The sequence below is a fragment of the Alligator mississippiensis genome, chromosome 12 (assembly GCF_030867095.1).
Source record: "Alligator mississippiensis isolate rAllMis1 chromosome 12, rAllMis1, whole genome shotgun sequence".
NCBI lineage: Eukaryota > Metazoa > Chordata > Crocodylia > Alligatoridae > Alligator > Alligator mississippiensis.
In genome coordinates, this window is record NC_081835.1 from 20,537,851 (window position 1) to 20,554,559 (window position 16,709).

General features: G+C 44.5%; 1 non-coding gene across 2 annotated transcripts; it reads right to left on the reverse strand.

Moving 5' to 3' along the window:
* Positions 1–5,581: 5,581 nt before the first annotated feature.
* On the reverse strand, positions 5,582–16,709 carry LOC109285101 (uncharacterized). 2 transcript variants are annotated; one of them, XR_009455883.1, is made up of 3 exons: positions 15,703–16,652; positions 7,620–14,182; positions 5,582–6,714 (listed from the first exon to the last, which is right to left on the reverse strand). It is a non-coding gene; the product is annotated as an uncharacterized LOC109285101 (transcript). The 2 variants fall into 2 exon arrangements; XR_009455882.1 differs by having other exon boundaries at positions 5,582–14,182; positions 15,703–16,709.

Here is a 16,709-nt window from a genome sequence, read left to right on the forward strand (position 1 = left end):
GTCCTGCTTGCTTCATTTTATTATCTTTTAGCTGAACTTTTTTTTTTAGACGAAGAACTTCTCTTTGTGAATGCTTTCCCATTTATTCCATGCATCCATTCCTATTTCTTGGATACATATAACTCTGATTAGTGACAGTGAAAGTTATTTATAAATTAAAGCTATCCTAGATATCTAAGCTTTTAAGCAAGATACCTAGTCCCCTGAAAGACTGACTTATTCTGGACAAGTTCCAGAGATCAGGATAATTAGTGCTGACATTAGTAAAAACAACATGAATGATATTTTGGAGACCTCGGAAGGAGCAGGGTTAAAATCTGTCCGTGACAGTACAGTGATAGCTGTCACATTTCTGCTTAATTAAGACTTATCAAAGGCTCTCCACACTTGTGGTGTTCTGCATAGAAGCGGAAGTCATTTTCTCCCACAGAATTACAGAAATGACATCTTAAAAATCTATTTCCCTTTTCTTCATGAAAGTAGCCAGGAAGTAACAATGCCCCGTTTGTTCTCACTCCACCATAAGCCAATCACTCTTCCTGTGGCTTACATTCATCTTTCCTTCCACGCGCCTCAGGTGTGACTGCAGATCAGGAGAGGTCTCCTGTGGACTTTCCTAATAAAGCAACATTGTCATTTCAAATACAGCCTAGTAATTTCAAAACCCTTTGATTGCTTCTAGCTTTTACAAAGTTTATTTGCATTTTTCCCCGAAAACCTTTGTAGCAGCAAATTCCATAACAGGTCATTTTAAAATTGCAACGGATAATTTTGTTTAATGCTACAAAGATCCTTGCCCTCAAGCAAGCTTTGTATAAAAACGTTATGCCTGACACAATGAAGTAAAGAATATGAGAAGGAAGGACAAGGCAAACAAGATGCTCGGTTTAAAAGGATAAGAAATATGCGTCTGTGCAGAAGCTTATTCCACAAGGAAAATGGATTTGAAGATAGAAAATAACTTTATAATGGATAAAGTTAGTGGGAAAAGAGATGTTCTGCAGGAATTTTTTTTAAAATGACAGATAAGGCAGAGGACCCACACAGTGGATTTGTTCTACCCATGCTACATCTGGAAGCAGATAAAGCATTCACGTTGGCTGTGCGCCAGCAAACAGGTGTACCATAGATATCAATACATGCCCAGCACAGAACTAAAGAGGCTGCATTCCTCATACGTCACTTTAAGCCTGGTGATATCTTTTATTGGACTAACTGTATAGTTGTGAGGGACATAGATGCTTGTTCAGCCCAGCTGTACATTTGGTCTGATAAGTCACCCACAAAATTCCTTGACTATCATTTTTTCCTGGATCATCATGGCTATAACAACAGCCCACTCTACTATTTTAAGACTAAATCAATCATACAGACATGCTCCTAATTTCATCATCTTGCCTGGTTATAGTGCACTAAAGACAAAGCCAAGCCAAATACAAAGCAAATATCCACACTGTGAGTTTTAAGAAATGCTACCAGCTATATTTTATTTACAAAGCAACCACTATTTCCAGGCTTCACGTGTCTTAATATGCACTGCCTGTCTTTTCGGCAACTATCGGAAAGTAACGTACAAAGAAATGAGGATCGCTTTGATAACAAAAATGGGCAGATTTTTTAAGGTACTCACAAAAATGTCACAGTATTTTACTGAAATGTCTTGTATGTTTAATCTTCAGCTGTAGCCCTGATCTTAAATATGAAAAAATACAACTGAAGTAATTATTTTGGCCCCAGACACACAGTTACCTTAAATCACTCTTTAGATGCAGTAATCCAGAGGATCAGACATCTAACAATTATATGGGAAAAATTGTGCTTATGCACGTACCTCATGGTGGGATGGTGCAATAGATAGATACAATATACGGCATGGAGGTGCAATAAGATTCATGCTCCCTGGAGCATGATCAGGAGATGGCATTCAAGCCTGATAATCTCCTGATAGTTGGTTCATAAAGAGTAAAGAATGTAACGCACAAAAACTGATACAAGATCCCCCAGGGACTCTAGCCGGACCTATGTTCTGAGCACCTACCAGTGTTTAATTGTGCATGGTGTACACAGTGGAGAGCTAAAAGATGTGACTAAATGTACACGGGCCACCTCTGATTGAAGGGACTATGCATGAGTGTGGGAGTCAGGCAAACTAGATTCTAGTCCCAGTTATGCCACAATGTAGCGGTATGGCCTTAGGTAAATCCCACCAGTGATGGCCTTAGGGTTGTTGGGGTCCTCAGCAGGAGAGTCATTTGGGGCCCCTTAGAGGCTTAATTTTAATGACCTATGTATCGTGGATCTTTTTAATATTCTTTGGGGGAATTTGATAAATAGTCAAGTGTTAAAATGCAAATAGAACCACTTCCTTGCAAAAACTTCAGCCCACCAAAAATTTGTTGCAAAATTTCGGGGGCTCCTAAAGTGTGGGGTCCTGGGTGGTTGCCCAGTTTACCCTCCACTAAGGCCACTACTGGTCCCGTATACCCCTCTGTGTACAAAGTTACCCCATGTGTAACAGGCTTACTCATCTTTGTGGAGCATTTTGTGATTTACAGCTGAGCAAGTGCTACGTCAATACAGACAGTGTTTTGGTTTTAGAGATTCTCTGCTAATTTCTAAACTTTGACTTCTATCATTGATGTATCTGCCTCTGTATTTGTTTAAATTTTCAGACGAGTTATCTATAGCAAAAAGTTATTTTAAACAATTCAGAGTCTGCATAATCTCAAAAGCTATCACTTTACTCTTCTACTTCCCTTCCCGCCATCCCACAGCTATCAATGTCCCTCTACCCTCCTTCCCCACGACACACACAAACTGGAGGTGCAAGAGCAGCACCAAAAAGAAACCTCATAAACAAAAGCCTAATCTAAATCCCACTGGCATCAATAGGAATCAAGACGAATATGGAACCTTCAGGCTCAGGTTTTCTATCACCACATGCACACTCAAAAGTAGAGGTGTGATCACAGTGGCTCTGTTGTGACACTGAATGCCAGAGCTAAAGACAATGGCAAAAAAAATTAAAAGCAGAAAGTCACCAACAGTGTTTTCAACAAGGAACTCCTTCACATTTCAGTTTCTCAGGCAGGTGAGAGAGATAAAGCAAACACTTATGCATTTTGCAGAGTAAGGATGTGATTGCTCACATGGCTACATTTAAATATATACATAAGTGCTTTGTTGAATCAAGGTTGTAGGTTTTAGCCGTGTTGGTCTAAGGACATAGGCAGACAAGGTTCCTTGGGTGAATTTGATATCTTTTATTAGACCAACCCAAGTAGTTGGAGAATAGTTATTAAGCAAGTTTTCGGGTTCAAAAACCCTTTGTCAGGCTAAGGCAGTTTCAGCAGTTGGTGTGTGCTCTTCCTGGATGGAATGAAATCAAGGCAGGCAAGTTTTTTTTTTTGAGCAGATGCGGTATCTTTTATTAGACCAACCAAGTAGCCAGAAAAAAGTTCTTAGCAAGCTTTTGGGCACAAACACCCTTCTTCAGACATAGGGAGTCTCTGCTGTACTGAGACTCCAAGGAATGAGAGAACCTGAAATTGTGGCAGGATGTCAGTGAGAATGTAAATAGGTAGAAATGTTGGCGATGCGTAGGGAGTGCACGCGGCTGCATGTGAACCCCCCAAGATTGGCCGTGCCCCCCCGACCCCGAGAGAAGTGCCAGCAGCAGTGATCAGCCATTGGGAAAAAAGGGGGGGCTAATGGGACTCAGCCCCTTCAAACGCCAGGGCAACCCGGCCACAGGCTGCTGCAGCAGGGGAGAGGGGTGCTTCAGGCTCACAGCCAGCCCAACACAGCAGGCAGGTAGGTAAGCTTTCTTTCTTTAGTTTCTGGGTTTGGGGTGGGAGGGGGAAGAGATCAAGACACCCACAGTGCAGGAGGGAGCGGGGCAGGGCCGAATCATTCACCCCTGCCCCTGCTGTACTGTGGGGGTTGTCCAATGACAAGGAATGTGACCCCGGTCGGGCCGGGTCATGAGGCAGGGGAGCCCGGCGGCTCCCACCACTGCACTCACTGCAGGGGAGCGGCAGCACATTCCCCCAACCCCTTGGCTCCAATGCGCTGTGGCCCTGGATGAGCCACTGGGCTCTGATTGCCCCATGACCTGGCCTGGTCAGAGCCCAGTTCCCGGTGAATGGAGCCCCGGCCAGGCCAAGTCATGGGACCAGGGAGCCAAGGGGGCACATGACCCCACTCCCCCCTCCACGATATTTGCACAGGGCAAGGGTGGGCTGCAGCTGCAAGGCAAGCTGGGCTCTGCCTGCTCCGCACCTTTGGAAGCAGTGTGGCAGTGCCATGTGCCTTGCTGCCCAGCCTGCCCAGCGGTGGGATACGCACGGAAGCATGCCGCTTCCTCTCCACCCCGAACCCCTCGGTTGGCGATCAGCCACTGGTGCCCCCCAGTATTAGGAAGCACCAGTCACCCATGGGTAGAAATTAGAAAGACAAAAGGTAAAACAGGGAAGGGGAGGGGGAGAAAAAGCAGGGGGGGAAAGGCAAAAGGGAGACAGTCCAGTGATAGTAATACAAGGTAAAAAAGAAGCTGTCTATGAAAAAGGAGATAGTTGAAAATTAGGAAGACAAAGGGCAGAAAAATAGGGGAGGGGAGGGGAGAGGAGAATGTAAGAGGTCAGATTTGGCAGGTACCCGGTAAATCAGATGTCAGGCAGGTTATAATGTGCCATAAACCCTATGTCAATATTGAGTCCATGTTTTAGTATCCAGTAGATTTCTGAAACGACTAGCTACTTGCCCATCAAGATAGATGAATTTCAGGGAGTGTTTACACGCCCTCTCCCTTGCTCTCCATTCACCCTTCGGAGTTGGCCACGTAAAGACTCCCTCCGCTGCCACCACCTCCTCCTCCAGCCTTTGGTGCAGGGGCTTCTTCCCCCCACCCACCTACACCTCAGTGGGGCTTCCCCCCAGATCCCCTCCCCTCTCCCCTCCTTTCCTCCCTGCTGCCTCCCCCTCCCTGCCGGCTTTTGTTGGGGCCAGACAGTGGGGGGCACCGCCACCATGACCCCCCATCCCCTCCCCGCTTCTTTCCCTTCCTTCATTCCCTGCCACCCAGCCCCAACACCCCCCGCCTTCACCTCCCCCCACCCTGTGCCCAACCAGGCCAGCCTCCCTTCCTGCCTGCTACCTCCCTTCCTGCTGGCTGTTGTCTGGGCTCCTACCTCACTCCCCTTCCTCCCCATTGCCCGGCCCCGACAACAGCTGCCACTGTGACCCCTCCCTTTGCCTCCTCCTGTCCTGCTCCCCTCCCCTCCACTGTGACCCCCCCGCTTTTGCCTCCCTCCCTGCCTGCCACCTCCCCCTCCCTGCCAGCTGTTCTCAGGAGTGGTGGGAACGGGCAGCGGGGCAGGGTGCCACCTCCATGACCCCACCCTTTGCCCTCAGGCAGGGAAGCATTGGGAAGCCCTGCTGCTCGGGAGGCCAGGTGTGTTCACCGCCGCCACAAACTTTCCCAGCAGCAGCTTGAACTTGGGCCCACGCAGCCAATCACCACTTGCCCTCTTGGTGGCACATGCGCAGATAGCCAAAAGCATTAAAGATAGACAGACACACAGACAGACTAAGCCTTTTATATATAGAAAGTTCATAGGCTCATCTACAAAAGGTATTTTGTAAGTTCCCTTTGAGGGTTAGAACTGAGATCAGAGAGGGAGTGATTGTCCTGCGAGAAGTGGGCACCAACAGGTAGTTGGGTATTGCTGTCTTTGATTGGTTTTTGGGTGTGCGTTCATTCTGGTGCGCAGTTGTTGTTTGGTTTCTCCTGCATATTTTCCATCAGGGCATTTGGTGCACTGGATGAGATACAGCATATTTCTGGAGCTGCAGGTGTAAGATCCAGGAATGGTGATGGTTCTGTTGTGGGGTGTAGTAATTGTGGGGGTGGTGGATATATGTTGGCAGGTTTTGCATTTTTTTGTCCTGGCAGTCTGGATCCATTAGCTGTGGTTTGGGTCATAGGGAGTTTACTTCTGGTGATGAGGTTAGTGAGGTTTGGTGCTTGTTTAAAAGCTAGGATGGGTGGTTCTGGGAAGATCTCTTTAAGAATGGGGTCTTCTTCTAGCATGGCTTGCAATTGTTTGAAGATTTTCCGTGTAGGTTCCAGGGAAGGATGATATGTCATAACTAATGGTGTGCAATTTGTGGGGATTTTCTTTTTGTACTGCAGCAAATCTTCTCATGGTCTCTGGGTGGCTCTTTCAAAAGTGCGATCTCTCTCTTTTGAGGAGTGTCCTTGTTGGCTGAAGGCCCTTTTGAGATTTGTGAGGTGGCGATTATGGGTATGCTCCTTGCAAATTCGGTGGTATCGGAGAGCTTGGCTGCAAATTATAGCTTTCTTGGTGCATTTAGGGTGATCACTGGGTCTGTATAGATATGTATGTTTCATCTGGGGCTTTCTTGTATATGGTGGTTTAAATTTTGCCATCTCAGATATTGATTGTGGTTTCCAAAAAGGAAAAGCCTTGTTGAATCAAGGCTTTAAATAGTTGCCTCAGTAAGAAAGGATAACTGATGGGCCTGCTGCTGTTGGTGGGCCATATTGCAAGTTTCTGCAACACTGATACTGCACTGAAATAGTAGAATATATGCTGATTAGCAGCAGTTTGTTTTGCTATTTCCATTAATGTGGCATTTACTACATGGGCCAGAAGCACATTCTGACTGCTGCTTTCGCCGTTTACTAAAATGCTGAGAAACAGGAAAGCATAAGATGGACTCACTTCAAAAAAGTAAAAGAAATCTGAAAATCAGCCTTACAATTTCCCTTCTTCCCAATCCATAGGCAATTGTTACAAGCATTTTCATTCTGTGTTTGCAAATACTCCATCCTGTTTAGGATATGCCATTTTTCTTTCTTTCTTTCTTTTTTTCCCCACACCACACATCTCTAGGTATATTTAGTTGTGCTTGAGTAATGTGTGTTGTTAGGGTGTCCCCTTGTGGCATTGTTGCAAATCTCTATTTGGCATTTAGTGAGATAAACTGCAATGACATTTTTAACGATACAGCCTGCTCTGGACAGATTGACACCCTAGTGCCTTTTCACTCCAGCAGACATTTCCTCTGTTTCCAGGTGGCAGTAGCACAGCAGGCAACTTGACCACACAAAAGAGGAACATTTTTATTGTTAACCTTGAATATCACCTGTAGCTGGCAGGCACATATGTCACACCAGATACTTCTTTGCACGTACTTCAGCCAATTACACTTTATACAGTCAACTACACAAACCACAGAGGTTGTCTATTTTGGTGCAGTACACCTGACCTCTAAAGCATCTTTCTGCTCAGTGGCTATAAATGAATTTTGGAACCAAAGACTGACAATTTTTTGGCTCTAGCCCTATTTGCTTACTGTCCACAGAGTATTTCACAAGGAAACATACTGTGAGTGACCATTTTAAAAATCTATTCACACATTTGAGACCGGAAACAGTCCACAGAAATATGCACTGGCAGGATACAGCAAATGGAGGAGCAGCTGTATGTCATCAGATAAGAATCTGTCTTGGCATGCTGCATAACTAGCTGAATAAGAACAACAGAGCACTCACTTTTGTTCATTCAATGAACAATGGAAGAAATCCTCATTACCTTGAAGGAAAACCTCCGGTCAAATCCGGGCTCCAATGAAGTCAAGGACAAAAATCATAGATTCAGTAGATCCAAGATGTTACCCTGGGCTTCAACCTTTCCTTGTAAATGCTCTGTGAAAAACAATTTTAATTCAAGCTTAATTTTGCATTCATTATGCTTTCACCGGGCTGAAAGATATTGCTGCCTGAGTCAGTATTTTGATCACCAACATTTTGAGCCTAGACAGCAAATAGGTTAGTCTTATGTAGGATGTGAAAATAAGGCTTCAACCTTGTTAACTGAAATGGTCACAGGAGTATTGAAAAATGTCATTCAATGAAAATACATTTTATGCACATTTCCCCTGTGCTGTTGTGTACCTAAACCACTGCAACGTGCCCATCACCGGGTAGGGGGAGAAAGAGGGAGGACATTTACCTCGAGGCTCGCACACAGCTTGTAGGGCTGTGTGAGGCTTCAGTCGCTGATTCAATTCGGAGGAGACTCGGCCTGATCTGGCAGCTGAATCTCTGAATCCAAATCGAATCAGGAATTAATCTCTCCAAATTGAATCAAAAGCCTCCGAATTGATTTGGGAAGACTCAATGATTTGGCCATAGACAGCTTTATATGTTTTTTCTACATACCTCAAGGTACCAGACACAGCTCATGAATGCTGAGATGGTGGGGTGGATAGAGCATCCCATGGGAGCGCAGGGGGTCCCCTATGTGCTCGGCAGCAGATCTGGAAGTGGAACAGAAGCACTTCTGGTCCACTTCCAGGTCCACCACAAAGCACGCAGGGGACCTCACCCATTCCCCAGGTTGGCAACTGGTGCCTCCTGGGTCTGGGGGGACACCCGGGGTCCCCCCAAAGCCGATTGCCAAGCTGGGAGGGCGCAGGGGTGGGGGGGGCCCACCACCAAGCATGCAGGGGGCCATCCCATGCTCCTGTGGGATGCTCCATCTGCCCCACCATCACAGCGTTCACGAGCCGCGCCTGGTACCTACCTCAAGGTATGTAGAAAAAACATATAAAGTAGGGCTGTGCGAAACAGCACCGTTTCATTTCAACTTCCATTTCGCCATTTTGAAGGGACAATGTTTCATTTCACTGTTTTGAAGCATTGTTTAGTTTTGTTTCATTTAAACAATTTTGCTTTTTCCTCGCGTTTCAATGCATTTTGACGTTTTGCCCAGAGGCTATAATGGGGAATCATGAAAGTGCCTATAACTTTGACATTTCTTTCCTGATTTGAATGAAAACATCAGGGATGGTAGCCCCTGCTGAGGCCACGAAGCCTGCCAAGCTTCAAGGAGATAGGTGCAAGGGTTTCTGGGAAACTGCACCTCGAAGTGCTGACAAGCAAAACTTGTGTCATGCGTGTGTGTTAAGGTGTAACGGGGTGAAAACAGCAGGCATGGCAGCCCCTGCTGAAGCCATGAAGCCTGCTGGGTTTCAAGGAGATAGGTGCATAGGTGCTGATGCTGCTGAAAGACACAGCTCAGTAAGCTGACCCCAAGGCCCAGAGAAAGCTCAGTTCAAACAATGCTTTTTATGCAGTTTTTCCATCCCTCCCCCAGAGCACCAGGATTGGAAGAGACCTCAGGGAAGGATCAGTCACTGGCCAGCTACACGTGTAAATATTGGATCAGTCCTTCCCCCTCTCTCCCTAGTTTCTGTTCAGCTGCAAGCAAGCCTGGGTTTCAAAACTCAAAACGTTTCAAAGCTTTTGAAACATTTTGAGTGCCCTCATTTCGTTTCAAAGCTGTTTCAAAGCCTTTCATTTCATTTCGATTTAGCTATTTCGATTTCGCTGTTTCGAGCTCCAAACGCGTGGAAACAGCTTCAAAATGAAACACCCACTGAAATCTCACATCACACTAATATAAAGCTGTGTCTATGGTCGAAATGCTGATTCTCCAAATCAGAATTGAATCTTCAGATTTGGCCGAAACGAATTGGGACAGTGATCTGAACCAGCAAATCAAATCACTGCCCCCTGAACTAGGCCGAATCCGAATCGAATATGGACCGCTTTGCACACTCCTAAAAGCGTGCACATCAGGTACTAGGAATCCTTTTTCTCCTAGATCTTTGGTGAGGTCTCATCAGGCATGTATCAAGACTGGGTATCCTCTTTCTGCAGCTTGTATTAACTCCTGAGAGGGAAAGCTACTTCAAGGAGGTGCTAACTTGGCATCAGGGTGCAAAAAAAGCACGGCCTGTCTCTCCATAGGAGCCATGCAGAGAGCTGCAAACAATGTGGTGGTGCGAGGCCTCCTTTCAGATACCCCTGACCTCCATGCAGATCTCACAGGATCTGCTGGCTTTTACAACAGTCTCCTGCTTCCACCAGCAGCAGTGTTCGCCAGAAGCAACACTTGCCAGCAGAATTCAGAAGTATTCTGGGAGGAAAATCTTGAGGTATTGCCTGCCCCTCCATGTTTTTTTCTGGAGAGTCCCAGTGCCTCAGGGATTCTTTATTTAGCTTTTAAATAGATGCAATTAGGCTGCAACGTAAGTCCTATCAAACCACCCCACCCACCTAGCAAAAAAAATCCCCCTCAACAGTGCCACAAGGGGACACCCTAACAACACACATTACTCAAACACAACTAAATATGTCTGTCAGTCTCGCTGAACTTGTGATTTTCATCTGGAGTTCTTCACATGAAACACCGATGTGTTACTGCACACATGCTAATCAAGCTCTGTTTTTAAGGCTAGGGACAGAAGTTACACATAAACCAGTTTAAGTCATCAGAATTTGGTTTAAACCTGTAACAGAACAGAAGCTCAATGTACATAAACAAGTTTCAAAATGGTTGAAACTGGTTTAAAGATAAAGTTGGTTGAATGTAGTATCAGACTTAACTGATTTGGGTCAAACTGGTTTATGAAACTTCTGTCCCAGACCCCTTCCTGGTTCAGGTTAAATCACTCCCTCAACATCCCAGCATGCTTTCCAGCCCTGGGCTTGGCTGTGCTGTCTGCTCCAGCAGAGAAGGGTTGGGAGGGGGAGGGGGAAGAGGCAGGGACTGCCCCCCCTCTCCCCCAGCAAACCCTGGCTGGGGTCTGGGGCTAGGGAGGGGGTTTAAACTTCCCTTCCCTCAAATACAGAGTTGCCCTGCCCTGCTAAAAACTTACTGCTGGCTGCAACAAATCCTAGAGTCACCTGGAAGCAGGAAGAGGAAGTGATGAGCAACCCTGCAGAGTCCTGCTGTTGTGATTCTGGACTGCAAATCCCATAGAGCTTGGGGGCAGCAGGAAGAGGAAGCAAACATACAGCTCATGTTGGTTACGTGCCAGAGAGCCATGCTGTAGTGCCCCCCAGCTTCTGCCCTGAGCTACTTCAGGCATGGGGCTGCAATTCCTGAATCAAAACTGAATGTCTGTCCAGTTGTTTCTCAGTTTAACCTCTACAACTTAGACTGACCTGCAAAGACTGAATCGATTCAGCCTTAGGCTTTTTGACTGTCTGTACTTAGCCTAAAAGGTTAATTAAAACAAACCTTTCATTATTATTTATCATAAAACTATTTCTTTTCTTTCCATACACAGGCTTGGTTTACTTGTTATTAAATAAAAACCACCACCACTGAGGGCTTACACATAAAATATAATTGTAAATGGAGTATTTTCATATTCTCAGATGTTAATGCCTGCATTGTATTTTATAGGTCAACAAGAATAGCAATTCAGAAATAGGAATTTACATACTGGCAATGGAACCAGAAACCTCTATTTAAGTATGATATAGTGATTAAGAAAAAGGGCATCATTTTGTCAGACAGTTTTTCATACTGAACGCCAGCGCTGTTAATGGGACTGCACGCATGCTTTAAATTAATCACATGTGTCAGCATTTGCAGTACTGGGACCTTAAACAGTTAAAGAATGCTAAAGAACTGCCAAATATCTGTTCATATGCCTCCTCTTCTATATACTCTCCCACCCTTTTTTAATGAAGTAATATCAGATAGATTTGCCTTTTCTTTATGTTATAAAAAACCTGAATGTTATCCTCCTAAAATGAATTGAGAGTTAAGCAAGGTATAAATCCTAGGAAAGTTGATAGACTTGGTGACAGCAATAACTTTGTATAACCCTATACCATTCAAAACACGCAGATGTATGCACAGTTATGAATGTGAAACATAAAAGTCTGACAATTCTAAAGTATACCATAAAGACCTGTTCCCAAAGGGTCTTTGTAAAGTATCAACTTAAAACGAATATTTGGCAAGAAACAGATTTTTTACTCCAACAGAACTATTTTGATAACCTTTCAAAAGAATCCACCTATTGATTATTAATTACAATTGTAGACTTTTAATGACAAATTGCTTTGGTAGATCAGGCTATTTCCGGTTGGGCTCTGAGGGAGGCCTTGGTATTGACCTGTGGCGCTTCACGGAACGACAGAAAGAATGCTGGGTAGTCATTTTCCCTCTTCATGCTGGGGTGCACAGTGCAGGGAAACTTTGGGAGATTCATACATTTCCCTTGAAATAGCAGGCTTCACAGCACATATTAATAAATGTTTAGTTAAGATGTTTTCATATGTTTGAGTTACCATCATATGGGGAAAGTTAATTTTAAAATAAACATTCACTAATATGAACCAGGAAGTTTGACCTTTCCAGACAGGCATTTGTACCAGAGAATTTTTTCCAATGGCGCAGACACATCTGGGGTAGGTACAGAATACCATTCACACTACAGAGCTCCGCATAAGAACTTTTCCAAGCTATTTCTTGCAGAGTATTATTTGCTGTTCTTCCTTCCCCTAATTACTGGACCCCACAGAGATTCCTTAGCTGCTTTTGTGCTTGAGGCACAGTTTTACTGTTCGTGCTTCAGCTGTATCATTTGAGGGTTAACACAACATGCAGTGGTTTCCTGAGGAAACAAAGATGCAGAGATAGATGAAGACCATCAACGGTTGGTCTGTAGCAGCAGATTGATTCTTACCGAGTACATAAGTCTATATCACCAATCATCACTTCTAAATCATAAGTCTATATCACCAATAAACAAGGATTGAAATAACTTGAGGGCTGACTGCCCAAGACAGTGACAAAGTGATCCAGGCCTAGTAAATCTGACTGGGGTGGATATAGAAGGAGTGTAGGCAAGGAAAGGGCTGAGGATGCCAATTTTATAGCATCAGCATACCCTCCTCCTCCGGTGGCACCCAGAAGGTATAAGGAGCACGAGGAGTATGAGGAGGTGTGGGAAGACCTAGGTATGGGGCAAGAAATGAGTGGCCTTGTACAATACCCTTGGCTGACTTCAAACATGCTAAGCACAAAACCAGTGTAGAGCTAACGCAACCCAAAGTAGCCTTCGCTATGACTTGGGCCCTCTCCTCTGTATCATTTTTTGCGCCACCCTGGGAGCTCTCTGGCCCCTCTTCTTGTGCAGGGAAGAGCACAGGATAAGATGGCTATATGAAGGCTGGAATCACGAAAGAAGCCGAAGAAAAGGTGAAAAAGGTAAAAGAAATTTCATGAACTGTTGAAAGGCATTGATTTAAAAAAAAAAAAATGAAGGCTTCTGAGGGAGACTGATTTTAATGACAAAAAAGAGCTGGGCACAAGGCAGAGTAGATTGGCACATTACAGACCAATTAAATCAGAGATATACACCATAAGCTTTTGTAGGTTTACTTCATCAGATGCTGTGTTAAAAAGAGTTAACCATGTTTCATTCCTCAAGTGCTTTCACAAACACAGATATAACAGTTAAGTAAATTTCTTTCCAATTTTGAGCTAGTAAGTACCAGAAAGAGATGAAAACTCATGGTTTCAGACTCCCATGTTTACATCCGAGTCATTTAAGGGTAAAATATGGTGTTGTTTTAGAAGCTACTGATCTTTGGAGACCCCATAATAGTTAGGTTCTCTAGTAATTTATAGCCCTGGAAAGACATTAAAGGAGACTTCAAGTGACTACCAAATTGCAGTGAAAGCCTGAGGTTATTAGATACTATATAAAATGACAGAATATTTAGTTTAGAAGTACCATTTTTATACATTTTACTACCTACAAATGTATTACGTCTTTCCCTGAATGAGTGTTGTTCGACTCGGTGCCTGTTGTTTAGCTCCACACAAGTAACCTCTAGACTCATTAATTTGTAGAGTCTTTAAAAAGGACAAATAAAAACAAAGCAGCACAGGAAAACCTATGGTTTCGTATCAAACCAAGAGACAGTTTATCTGGCACATGCAAGTAAGTCCAAAAAGTGCATTTAAAATAAGTTTGAAAGTTAAATTATGTAGTAAGTAGAGGAGGGTCTGAGTAAGAAACCTTAAAACTTCTTTCCCATAGAATGGGCAATTAAAGAGGGAAATCGTTACTGAGTTTGCATAACTTGACTTAAAAACAAACAGCCCTGCTAGGCAACAAGCCCACAGTTCTGCATTACTAATACACACAGCAAACATCAAAGCTCACGATAACTTGTCACTTTTTGATGGATGGTGGAAGATTCCATTCTTGATGTAGAAAGTATCCCTTACAATTCTAGACTTGGCATGCGCTGGAGCCTTGCCTTCTGTAATGACACCTCCTGAAAAATAAGAGTATGTGATTATCTTAATACATTAAACAGTCTGATAGTCACACTGATGACATAAATTTGTCTCTGCATACCAGGCCTAACCCTACATCATAAAGCTGAATATCGTTCACTCTCATGAAACCAGCACCTCAAAATCTGTGCTCAGCACCCGCCTTGCCTATTTTGTACAGAGCAGGTTACACATTAGTTGATTCCCCCAGCTTGTGACACTCACAATCTGGAATATTAATTAGGTAAAAGTGAGATATGTGCTTCTGGATATCCTGACTTTTGTGAGCTTCCAGAGAGGTACTTGCTACCTGGGGTTGTTTGTTTTTTTAATGTAGCAGGAAAGCATGGAGAATTCAGCCTGCAGGAGAAAACACCATACTGCACTGCAGCCCTAGGTAGATTGCCTCCTCCTCCCTTTATTGGCTGGGATCCTAGCCAGGAAGAGGAAGAGGCCCACACCCAGTACCCTTTCCTAAAGGCACATTAGTCTTTTTTTGGATCCCAGGCACACCCTGAAATAACTGCTATTTTGCTACATTTTTCAGCAAAATTGAACAACTTATTTATTTTTTTTAACTACAGGCAGTCCTCGACTTACAACATTCTGAGTTACAACGTTTCGCACTTACAACTATATAAATTGACACCTTGTTTCAACTTTGATGTCAGTTTCGACTTTACAACGCTTGATCCAATGTGACACCACGCCAGCAAACAAGTCTGCTTTGTCACCATCTCCCTGCAGAACATCTGTCCAAACTTCCTTGGACACTTTCTTTAAGAAAGCGGACACGGCTCCACAAAAACCTGCAGCCACAACTCCTGAGAAGACTCCAACCAAGAGCCCTTCAAAAAGTCCAGCAAAGTCACTTCAAAGAAGTCCTTCCAAATCAATGATCACTATTTACAATATAAATACATTAATGTAGCTATATTACTCATCTATAATTGATTGAGTACAAAATTCTGGGGTATTTTTGGAGAAAGTAGGGTATCGGGCCTTGGTTCAGGAACCAATCCCTCATGTATAACATTTTTTCTTGTGAGAAAATTGGTTCTGAGTTGCAATGTTTCAACTTAAGAAGCGGTTTTCAGGAACCAATTGTGTCGTAAGTCCAAGGACTGCCTGTAAAGACACACGCCCCCCCACCCTCTCCTGCCACTCCCCCCACAAAAAGCAGGCTAGGCACCGGGCAAATTAAATAGGCCATACGTAATAATTATGCCCTGGCACTATAAACATACACTATTCAACTAAGTTATCCCGAAGACACCAACAGGCCTGTTCACGAGACCAGAAGTTAAGCCCATGCATTGACACTAGTAAAACTGGAGCCATAGAGATGCACTAATAACTCCAGGGAAACAAAGTAAGGGTTAACCCTTTTACTTTTATGGCTGTAATCAGGGGGCACTAAACCAGCAGGGTAGGAAAGAGGAGAAAGAAACTGAACAACATTACTCCTGGTTGGATTCCCATCCAACACTATTATTCTACAAGCAACTCTCCACCTTACCTAAGCGCCAGCCATACTCCCAGGATGACAGCATTGGATAAGAGAATTTATCCTCTGGGCTCTTCTGCTTTCTCTCCTGCAGATACAGGTGCCTGCCTTTGCCCTCCCGGGATATGCCCTGGTACAGCAGACGCATTGTTCCTGGGGATGCAGGTCTCATCTCTGGAAGAAGGGGCTCCTGAACCCTCTCTTCCTGCTTCCTGGGAAGGCCAACATCCTTTGGCTGCCTCTCTTGATAGCTTATCCCATTTTTCTTGAAACCAGTTCCCTCCCCCTGATTCCTGAAGGGACTGGTCCCTTCCTCCTGCTCCCTGGGGGAGAAGATAGTCGGCAGAAAGCATTTCCTCTTGGGACCACTGCAGGGCTGGAGCCTGGGAAATTTGTGCCCGTATTTGGTGTTCCAGCCGACTCTACTGAATAACTCCTTCTCAATCAACTCCTTCCAGCGATCCTGGTCTCGTGTGGTCAGTAGATCCTTCATGATCCCAGGCAGAGGGCCCTGGCCCTGGAGCAGGAGGCTGGAGTCCGGCTGCAGTGTGTTGTGTTTGGTACTAGTTATTTCCTGCCTCTGGTGTCCAAGGAAACAGAGGCACAAAGGGGTCAGGGGAGCCTGTGCTCAAGTTACAGACACTTCACAGAGGAAACAGAGAAGGGTCCACACAAGAGTCTCCCCTGCAGACATGCATCTTCATCTCTCCCAAGCGCACGCACACCCCTCCAGCCTGTTGTTTAAATGCTTCTTTAAATACCATTTACAAGTTTATTTTCTACCTATGGAGACCTTTTACCATCTTTAAATTTTCCCCGAGCCTGAAGAAGGGAAAAAGCGTGCGTGCCCCAAAGCTTGCCGAAAAAGATTTTTTTATTTTTTTTTTGCGCGATTTCTGGTTGGTCTCATAACAGGGATCATCTCAGCACCAAGAGCTCTGGAGTTTTGCATTTGAAGAAGCAGGCCATTTAGTGCTTCCCAAAAGCACAAAATCCCTCTGAGAAGAGCTGCAATCTGA